Source organism: Brassica napus, chromosome C6 (genome assembly GCF_020379485.1).
Source record: "Brassica napus cultivar Da-Ae chromosome C6, Da-Ae, whole genome shotgun sequence".
Taxonomy (NCBI): Eukaryota; Viridiplantae; Streptophyta; class Magnoliopsida; order Brassicales; family Brassicaceae; genus Brassica; species Brassica napus.
In genome coordinates this window covers 14,613,871-14,623,871 of record NC_063449.1, presented here as the reverse complement: position 1 = coordinate 14,623,871, position 10,001 = coordinate 14,613,871, and the positions used below count along the sequence as shown (strand labels likewise).

The 10,001-nt window shown below is 46.4% G+C and overlaps 1 non-coding gene across 1 annotated transcript; it reads right to left on the bottom strand.

Annotated features, from left to right (window-relative positions):
• Positions 1-3,708: 3,708 nt before the first annotated feature.
• On the bottom strand, positions 3,709-3,815 carry LOC125589441. Its single transcript, XR_007325630.1, has one exon. It is a non-coding gene; the product is annotated as a small nucleolar RNA R71 (small nucleolar RNA).
• Positions 3,816-10,001: the final 6,186 nt, after the last annotated feature.

Below are 10,001 nucleotides of genomic sequence, written 5' to 3'. Positions count from 1 at the left end.
GATGATTCTGGACCGTCTTCTTCAGAAGCTTTTTCAGTGGACGTTTGAGTTAGCTTTTCCCGTTTGGGTTTCACCATCGAGACGGTCGTGATTTGCCGTAGTTTGTGTTCGGCCAAGAAGCAGCGTCTCGACTGGGTCTAGGATCCCTAGATTGCGGCAATTCCGTTATGAGTCGGGAATTTGATGCCTAAGTGATAAGTCGACGGGACTGCTTTCATGGAGTTGAGCCAAGGTGTGCCCATGATGACGTTGTAGATGGCTGGGTGGTCAACGACTGCGAAATCGACGATCTTTGTTACTTCTTTTGCCGCAACGGGCAGCTTGATCGATCCGAGAGTCATAGACGTTGTGCCTTCGAAGCTAGTTAGCGGTTTGGAGGACGGTATGACTTCTCCTAGCTCAACGTTCATCCTTTTAAGGGTATCGCGGAAGATGACATTGACCGTGCTACCCGTGTCGATGAGAACTCTCGCGACCTCGAGGTATCTTATCATGAGATCGATTACGAGCGGATTGCAGTGGGGCTGATCGATCCTTCCGGCCTCTTCTTCATCGAAAGTGATTGCTCCTTTCAGGAAGTCACCAGGCGTGGACCAGGTTAGAGAATTCACGCTCATCTCGGCCTTGCGCTCGTAAGCTTTGATGGCAGAGATGGTATCGCTGCAGTACTGTGATCCTCTGATGATCATGTTAACCCTGCGGCGGCTATTATCATTGCCTTTCTCGTCATGTCTTCTTCCGCGATTTTCTCCCGATTGGTTCCCTTGGAGAGAGTTCTCCGTTTGAGGGGCCTTATCATTTCTCGGAGGGTGGTCTGAATCACGGATGAGGTCTTTTACGCTAGACACTTCGGCTAGTTCTCCCGCGAGCAGCTTTGCAGCCAGCCTGGCACCGAGAACCTTGCAGTTTACAGTCGAGTGGCCGCAGGCCTGGTGAAAGTCGCAGAAGGCGTTTTCATCGTAATTCGGATTTCAGGTCCATGTATTACCCGTAGTCCGGCCTTGCTCCGGTCCGGAGCCGATGGCATAGTTATGTGCTCCCTGGATCTCTTCCTCCCCGTGATGGACGTTTTTGTCGTTACGGGGGTTTCTCCATTTAGGCTTCTGATCCGACCCAGGATCCCTCGACGATGTTTTTGTCAGCCTCTAATTTTGCGACAAGACTTTTGTCTCCTCTTCGATGATTATGTAGTATGTGGCCTTATGGAGCGCGTCCTGAATTGTACGCGGCTTAACCAAGGTTATCCACTTCCCGAATTTCGACTTGTACCAGAGCGTTTCACGGAGTGCATCTACCGCTACCTTGTCGCTTATTCCGCTGACTCTGGTTATGACGATCTTAAATCGTTTTAAGAAGTCGTGGAGAGGTTCGTCCACTCCTTGGGACATGCTCCAGAGATCGACATCGGAGGTTTCTCGGTCTATGAACATAGAGTACTGCTTGTGAAATTCCGAAGCGAGTTGGCGAAAGCTTCCGATGGAATTTCGCTTCAGGCGAGAGAACCATTCGAGTGCTGCTCCTTGGAGGTTTTCGACGAAGAGGCGGCATTCGCCGGCACCCCTTTCGCTTTCTCTGAATTTGGCTCTCCCCATCGCGGTCTGGAAAGCCTGCAGGTGTGCCCTTGGATCGGTCGTGCCGTCGTAAGGCGCTACCTTGATTTTTCCAGGATTCGAAACTCTAGTTCCGGTGATGCGGGTAGTAAAGGGCGTTTTTTGAGATTCCTCGAGCAGTAGGTCGATCTCGGGCGCGGTGCTATTAGCGTGGTGAATCTGAGATTTCACCGCTCTGACTTCTGCAGCCGTTTTCCTGAGATGATCATGAATATCGCGGATCTGGGATTTCTCGCTAGTCGGTTCATATATGGTGTTTTTAATACCATTATATGTGGGCTTTGAGCTAATTCTCAGTCCTAATTCGTGTTTAATTGATATCATTCCAGGTTTGCAGCAGGTGAAAGAGCAAAGAAGAGAGATTTAGGAAGTCAGATGTCGTTTTGAAGGATTCGATGCGGAACAGCCATCTAGAACAACCCGAAGGTTGTTCCCGAAGAGAAAAAGCGTTTGACTGTTCCCGATCATTAAGGAAACTTCCTATTCCGGAAGTTTGCCCTAGATTCCACTCTCTCTTATCTCTTTACCACCAGCGCCTCCATATAAAAAGGCCTATGCTATCATTTCTTTTTCTGACGCTAGTTTTGCAAGACACCTAGAACTATTTTCTTTGGATTAAGCAACTTGTAAGGGAGAAGGCTTCATCCTCACGAGAAGATCATCCTGAACCCTTGTCTTTCTACTTTATTTTATATGATGTATTATTCAGAAACCATGTCTTTGTCATCCTACTTTATGATTGAGTAGTAGGCTAAGCTTGCTTAGGGTTGTAGGTTGTTAGCCGCATGAACTGAACACAAATAAGTGATCTTAACTGTTTGTCATTCATATTGTTCTTACTGCTTACATTGAATTGATCACTTAATGTTCGATTTCTGATTTAATCACTTAGCTAACCGCTTAGGAGATAAATTGACATATATTGAATGACCTTTGTATCCCTAATCAGCGAGAGTAGATATTAGGGTATTAAGTGAACTAATCAGATCTTGTCTCTAAGGCTTGTTATCGCGTCTTGTTCCAAGTGAGAACTTAGGATTCAAGACCGATCTGCAAAGGGAGCAAGACCACGATAGTGGATTGTTCAGCCGAGTGATCTGAGTTCTAGACTGCATCTCATTGCACTTGAATAGTTGTTCAGTTTTGCATAAACACCCGATTAATAACCCTAAGCCGGCATCATTTAAATCGAATTTGAACCATCTAGGTATTCTAGTTACTTGCGTCACAATTAATTCTCAAAACCTCACTTTTTTCTCAGCTTATTATTGAACTCAAAGATTACATTTACCATTGTTAGCTTGACAGTAGCAAAGATTCATTTTTAGTGTATCAAGTTTTGGCGCCGTTGCCGGGGACTAAGCTTTTACCTTTATTTTTCGGTTTAATATTTAGTCTGAGATATCTAACTTGCTTTATTTCTTTGTTGGAACAGATGATCCAAGTGCATGACCAGTAGACATACACGGAGCAACGCACAAGGACCACTACATCAACTGACCAACGGCAAACTCGCAAGATTAGAAAGACATAACCGTCAACAGCCAAAAACAACCGACACCAACATGGGTGATCATGGCAATATGGATGATCTCACTGCTGCATTGGCACTCATTCAACAACAAATGCAGACTCAGCAACAGCAGATGTTGTAGATGCATCAGACCATCCAAAATCAGCAACAAGCTGCTCAGGAACAAGCAGCCGTGAACGCCGCGCGAGAAGAGCGTGGTGCTTTTATTGAGGAGCGAAACCTTCCGCGAAACTTCGCTACTAACCACTCCCCCATCAACCCTCCACCCTGTACTCAACAAGATTATGAGATCAAACCTGCACTGATAGGTCTGGTACAGAAGAGCACGTTCAGCGGCCTCACTTCAGACATTCCAATGGACCACATAGAGGCCTTTGAGAGGATCTGCAATTTTCTCGCTCTAATGGAGTGCCACCAGATTATGTCAAATGCATGTTGTTCCCATTCTCTCTTGAAGGGAAAGCTTCTCGCTGGTTGCAATCTCTCCCTACCGGTTCTCTCACCTCATTGGACCAGGTTCGATCAGCATTCCTGAGCCACTTCTACACAAAGTCAAAAACCACGGCTCTACGGCACAGAATCTCCAACTTCAAGCAGAAGTCTGATGAACCTTTTCATGAAGCTTGGGAAAGGTATAAGGAATACCAGAGAGAGTGCCCACACCATGGGTTTGATGATGATTACATATTGGAGGTGTTCTACGATGGAGTGAGTTATGAGTTTCGGAACACCCTTGACTCTTCTAGTAATGGAGACTTCATGACTCAAACCACACCTGGTGCGTTTGCGTTGATTGAGAACATGGCATCAAGTTCACTGAACAAGAACAAGGAGCATGACCGCTCGAAGAGTGTGAACAGCATAGATGATCTCGCTGCGAAGGTGGACCAACTGCTTAAGGGAAACCAAAGCCAAGTGTTCATAATGGAAGAAGCAACTCCTGAGAATAGTACCAGTGACCTGGCGTTTGAAGCTGAATTATCAGGGGACGATCAGCAAGAGGTGAGCTACGTGAATGGGCAAGGATGGCAGCTCAAAAACTACCACCCAAACCCTAACGTGCGGAACAACCAACAGCTTTTCTGGCCTAAGCAAGATAAACCAACTGATCAGTATGTCGGGTATAAAAAGAACTACCAACCCCGGGCTTATGTTCTAAGCCAACTGCAGAACAACACACCCCAGATGCAGAAACACCAGAACCCTCAACCAGCTACCTCCGCTCCTATCGTTGCTTCGCAAGATGAGACAAAGGTCATGTTGCAGCAGCTGCTCCAAGGACAACAACTCCAAGGGAAAGCTCTGAACCAGGTTACTACCGAGATCAATACCAGAATGAACCATATGTTCGGAGATTTGAGCACCAAGTACGATAATGTCGCGAGCCATATGAGACAGATCAATACCAGGGCCAAAACAACCAGCTGAAGCTGTTCGCCCGATCCCAGAGGTTGTTCCTCCTCGCGAATACATTCCTAAAGTCCCTTACCCTGTTCCAGCAAAGGCCACTCGTAAGGACAGAGAGGAGATGAAGTGCAGGAAGATGCTGGAGGACCTAACCGTCCGACTCCCCTTGATGGATGCGATCCAGATGATGCCCTCCATGCGCAGCTTTATGAAGGGATTGATCTCAGGAAAAATATCAGAGGAGAGCGAATTCATGACAGTTTCCAAGGAGTGCAGCGCAGTGCTTCAGAACAGGCAGATAAAGAAGCGAGGAGACCCCGGCAAGTTCGTCCTCTCTATCCATATTGGATAGACAGTTTTTGCATGATCCTTGGTTGATCTTGGATCCAGCGTGAACCTCATGCCTTACTCTGTAGCACGACGTCTAGGATACACGCATTTCAAACCAACTAAGATGTCCTTAGTGTTCGCAGATAGATCAGTCAAATCCCCAGTTGGTATACTAGAGGATCTCCAAGTAAAAGTCAGAAACACCTCTGTTCCAGCAGACTTCGTTGTTCTGGAGCTGGAAGAAGAGTCTAAGGATCCTCTCATCTTGGGAAGACCATTCCTATGTACTGTTGGAGCCATCATTGATGTGCGACAAGGGAAGATTGATCTGAATCTTGGGGACATAATCATGCAATTCGAGATGGATGAACTACTAAAAAAGCCGATGTTAGATGGGCAGACCTTTGAGGTTGATGAAGGGATTGACCTGCTGCAACCTCGCGAAAGAATGATCGAGGAGATTTTTACAGAAGACCCACTTGAGCTTGCACTAGTAAGAGCTGAGGCCGAGCAGAGTGTCATAAACATTGATGTAGACGGGTATGCCAAGATGCTTGATTCCGCAAGGAGTATGGGAAGAATGGTAGCGAGTCTAAGTCTGGAGGAGGCAAGCAACTGGGACGAGAACACTCCAGCTGGAGCGACCCCTACACCGAACTTGCCTGTTCCGCCGTACCAACCAGATGATCCCTGGAGCGATCTTAAAGCTCCCAAGGTTGAGCTAAAACCCCTTCCTAAGGGGCTCAAGTATGCTTTCTTAGGTTCGAATTCCACCTATCCTGTCATTGTGAACGCTGAACTAAATAATGTGGAAACTGCATTGCTTTTGTGTGAGCTCAGGAAATATGGTAAGGCATTAGGATATTCACTAGCTGACATACCTGGCATTTCACCTGATTTGTACATGCATAGAATACACCTAGAAGATGAATCAATGACTTCTGTCGAACATCAGAGGAGGTTAAACCCGAATCTAAAAGATGTTGTTAAGAAAGAAATTATGAAACTTCTTTAAGCGGGTGTGATCTATGCCATATCTGATAGTAAATGGGTTAGCCCTGTTCATGTAGTACCTAAGAAAGGTGGGATCACTGTTATCACAAATGAAAAGAATGAATTGATCCCTACTAGGACAGTGACACAACATCGCATGTGCATTGATTTCAGAAAATTAAATGCAGCAACCAGAAAGGATCACTTTCCACTCTCTTTTATTGATCAAATGCTTGAGAGATTGGCTAACCACTCATATTACTGCTTTTGAGATGGTTATTGAGGTTTCTTTCAGATCCCTATCCATCCAGACGATCAGGAAAAGACGACGTTCACCTACCCTTATGGAACGTACGCTTACAAGAGAATGCCATTCGGCTTGTGCAATGCGCCAGCGACATTTCAGCGCTGCATGATGTCAATCTTTACTGACCTGATTGAAGACATTATGGAGGTTTTCATGGACTATTTCGGCGTCTATGGAAGCTTTTTTAGTGTCTGTTTGTCTAACTTGTACAGGGTACTAAAAAGGTGTGAGGAGAAACATCTAGTGCTCATTTGGGAAAAGTGCCACTTCATGGTCAGGGATGGGATTGTTCTGGGGCACAAGATCTCCGAGAAAGGCATTGAGGTGGATAAGGCAAAGATCGAGGTAATGATGAGCTTGCAACCACCAAAAACTGTGAAAGCTATCATGAGTTTCTTGGGTCACGCGGGGTTTTACAGAAGGTTCATCCAGGACTTCTCAAGGATAGCAAGACCACTCACCAGACTGCTCTGCAAGGAGATCAAGTTTGATTCAGACAGTGAGTGCTTAGCTGCATTCCATACCATCAAAGGAGCTCTAGTCAGCGCGCCTGCAGTACAACCGCCAGACTGGGATCTCTCTTTTGAAATCATGACTGATGCCAGCGGTTTTGCAGTTGGAGCAGTCCTTGGGCAGCGCAAAGATAAGAAACTTCATGTAATCTATTACGCAAGCAAAACCATGGATGAAGCTCAATGCAGATACACTACGACTGAGAAGGAACTTCTGGCTATTGTTTTTGCATTCGAGAAGTTCAGATCCTAGCTGGTGGGATCTAAGGTGATTGTGCACACCGACCATGCTGCTCTTAAGTACCTGCTCACAAAGAAAGATGCAAAACCGAGGTTGTTGAGGTGGATTCTTCTTCTCCAAGAATTGGATCTTGAGATAAAAATAAGAGAGGGGTCGAGAATGGGGTTGCAGACCATTTGCCCATAATGAAGATTGAGGACGACACAACTCTTGATGAAGAACACCCAGTGGAACACGTCAACGCGATTGGTCTGCATTTCGCGAAACAACCTCTGCGAATCACATCCGACTGTTCTCGCATCACGGAACAACCTCTGGGAATGATACCCGACTGTTCTCGCATCGTGGAACAGCCAGTCCCCGTGGTCCAAAAGCAGTACTCTCACCTCCCGTGGTTTGCTGAGATTGCGAATTTTCTTGCTGCTGAAAAACAACCTCTTAAGTTCACTAGAAACGACAAGAGGAAATTTTTTAAGGGATGAACCGTACTTGTACAGACATTGTAAGGATGGCTTGTTCAGAAGGTGTGTTCCAGAGGCAGATATCCCAGGAATCCTACGTCATTGCCATGGTTCTTCTTACGCAGGCCACTTCGCTACATTCAAAACGGTTTCCAAAATCCTTCAAGTGGGTTTCTGGTGGCCAACTATGTTCAGGGATTCTCACGTCTACATAGCAAGATACGATGCATGCCAGCGACTTGGGAACATCAGCAAGAGGAATGAGATGCCTCAGAATTACATTCTAGAGGTTGAGGTGTTCGACTATTGGGGAGTTGATTTCATGGGCCCATTCCCTCCATCCTTCAAGAACGCGTACATCCTCGTCGCCGTTGACTATGTATCTAAGTGGGTAGAAGCGATGGCGAGTCCCACTAATGATGCAAAAGCGGCGACTAAGATGTTCAGCTCCATCATCTTTCCGAGATTTGGAGTGCTTCGAGTGGTCATTAGCGATGGTGGAACAAACTTCATCAACAAGGCATTTCAGGGCCTCTTAAAGAATAATGGAGTAAGGCACAAGGTGGCGACCGCTTATCATCCACAGACGAGTGGACAGGTTGAGGTTTCCAACAGGGAGATCAAGAGCATTCTCCAGAAAACTGTCAACACCTCACGAAAGGACTGGTCACTTAAGCTGGACGATGCCCTATGGGCCTACAGAACGGCCTACAAAACGCCGCTAAGGACACCCCCTATCACCTGGTCTACGGTTAGGCGTGTCACCTTCCTGTCGAACTCGAATACAAGGCGGAATTGGCAGTCAAGTCACTGAATTTCGACATCAAGCCAGCAACTGAGAGGCGCATGATCCAAATCCATGAGCTGGAAGAGATAAGGCACCTCGCCTATGAAAGCTCCAAAATTTATAAGGAAAAGACCTAGGCCTACCATGACAAGCGAATCATTGCCAGACGTTTCGAACCCAACGATAAGGTCTTGCTTTTCAATTCAAGGCTGAGGTTGTTCCCAGGTAAGCTGAAGTCTAGATGGTCCGGACCCTTCACTGTTAAGGAAGTTCGACCCTACGGAGCTGTTGTGTTACTGGACAGAAAAGGAGACGAGTTCGTAGTGAACGAGCATCCCTTAAAGTATTACCTTGCTGACTCCACTATCGCAGAGAGCGAAGAAATTCCCCTAAGCGATCCCCCATCAGCCTGATTGGCTGATCCAAGTCAAGCTACGGCTGATCCAAGTCAAGCTAATGACTTTAACAAAGCGCTTGGTGGGAGGCAACCCACTGGTTAGTGTGTACATTGTTTTCTATAGTCTATTTTATTTCTTTTCAGATTTATTTTGTAGGTCAAAAACAAGAAAAAAAAAATCGGACACTTCAGTCAGAACAACCAAAGGACTGTTCTTCTGGTAAAACAACCTATTGCATGTTCCAGGTAAGTGTTCCGAACCAAAAAAATAAAAAATAAAAAAAATAAAAAATAAAAAAAGGAAGGGCAATTAGGGCTTTGCCTATTTAAGGCTCCACCCTTCCACTTTCCCTTTTTTCACTCCGCCGTACACTGTTCCCCAACCCTTTCGATTTTTAAGCAACCACCAAAGCTCCGATCTTCATCCATCTTAAGTGGTTTTTGCTTCTCACTCATTTGGAATTTCGAGTTCTTTCTGTTTTTGCAGTCTATTTCACCATTTTCAACAGATGGCACACACTAAGCAATCAGCCAAGAGAACGCGAACGACCTGCACGAGCAGTACGCCACCCCCGCAAGCACAACAACAAACCTCCGCGACCTACCCATGGCCCCGTGGATAAGAGGGTGAACCGATTGATCTCGACAGCCCACTGCTCTTGGATTTCAACTCTGAGGGATGGGATAAGGGAACAGCAGCGCGTTACAACGCCCTCCTCCGGGTTGACATGTTACCCACTCGTTTCTGCCACGCGGAGACTCTGGCTGATCTTGGGATCGACGAGGACGTGTTCGAGACGCTACACGCCATAGGGATAGCTCCTCTATGCTATACAACACATGAGCATTACCCAGACCTTGCTCGCCAAGTGCTCGCCACCGCCACGATCACGTACGAGGATTCCAATGCACCCTCCTACGCCAACTGCTCATTCTATTTCATGGCCGACGGAGAGTACTTCTCCTTGTCTCTCGACAAGCTCAATGAGATCTATGATACAGCCACTGAACCGAAAGGAGTAGCGGTGGAGAAAAAGTTCTCTCCTTCTAACGCCTTTTGGGATTGCATTGCGAATGGGAACTTTACACCCGGAAAGACTTACCAGTCGCAGATCAGGAACCCGGCGTGGTGTGACCCTGATCAGCTCCATACTAAAGAACATGAAGTCAAGGAAAGAAGAAGCTAGGAAATGGATCTTGACACGACCTGATGAGCTTTATGGAAAGCTAAAAGGCTTGATCCATGAGGTACTGGACCGAGAAAAGGCTATGGGCCTTGATGTGGCCTTTATAAAGCATGGACTGACTTTAAACAATCATGGACGACCTGTGACAACCCTGATTGACAAGGAAATGGATAGGATGAAGCTGGTTAGACAGGAAATGGAATGGGAGATTTAGTCTGATCAAGAAATGAACTGG